Source organism: Zootermopsis nevadensis, unplaced genomic scaffold (assembly GCF_977971745.1).
Source record: "Zootermopsis nevadensis isolate Lab colony 2312 unplaced genomic scaffold, Znev_1.0 Znev_ptg000013l, whole genome shotgun sequence".
Lineage (NCBI taxonomy): Eukaryota > Metazoa > Arthropoda > Insecta > Blattodea > Termopsidae > Zootermopsis > Zootermopsis nevadensis.
This window is the reverse complement of record NW_028259145.1, coordinates 13,621,189-13,622,094: the sequence shown is the minus strand read 5'-3', so window position 1 is coordinate 13,622,094 and position 906 is coordinate 13,621,189.

Sequence of the window (906 nt, the reverse complement as noted above, 5' to 3'; positions counted from 1 at the left end):
TTAAGTATTATAATTTTTCCCTTGGCAGTGTCATCAGAGATAGAGTATGCTTCAAGGCTGTTTGAAGAGTAGAGTAGCATAGCATTAGACAACTAACCCACATCTTAAGCTGCCTGGCTTGGAGGGGTAATAAGGGGCAATGAATGAGGATGCACTGTGATGAGCAATAATGGCACAAGGTGCTGACAAACAGCAAGATGAACTGCTGAAACTTGAAAATGCACAAAATCATGCTGAAGTGCCAAGGTACACTATGCCCTAATAAAATTAATTTGAAGCACCAGATTTGTTCTCAGATTCCTTTAGGCAGTCATCAACATAATTTGTGACGTGGAAGAACTGAAGTTGCCTCCTTAGTCTAAACTAACAAGGTGTAAGAGACAAGCAGTCAGATGGGTAGAACTCAAATCCCTTCAATCCATGTGGCAACAATTGTAACAAGGAGCAACTTAATCTTAAAAACGATGCCTAATCAACACTAATCGCAAGAGCTTGGTGTTGAATCAAGACATTTCACAAGAAAAATCCGTCGTTATTAACTTGTGAAAACGGAACTTACAAATTACATTTAAATATTAACTCCGCACTATTCCCATTACAAAGAACAGCCGGTTAATACTGTCGTACGTTGGTAAAACGCAGTTACTGATAATTGAAGCAACTGATACACTAACTACGTGGCGTTTAAGGGGCAAAATCTCATTCCTTTTAGGCATGCTGCTCTATAAAGTACAGAGTTTATGGTCAAATAACTAAAATGGCAATTCTGCGAAAGTGCGAGTCATGCTTTCGTCCATGGAGATCTATGTTCTGTGGTTATCATCTACGATTCGGATGGTTCTTATGCCTCCATCGGTTACAAAAATTGACAGTGGAACTACGGTTCCGGAGAATCTGACGTAAATA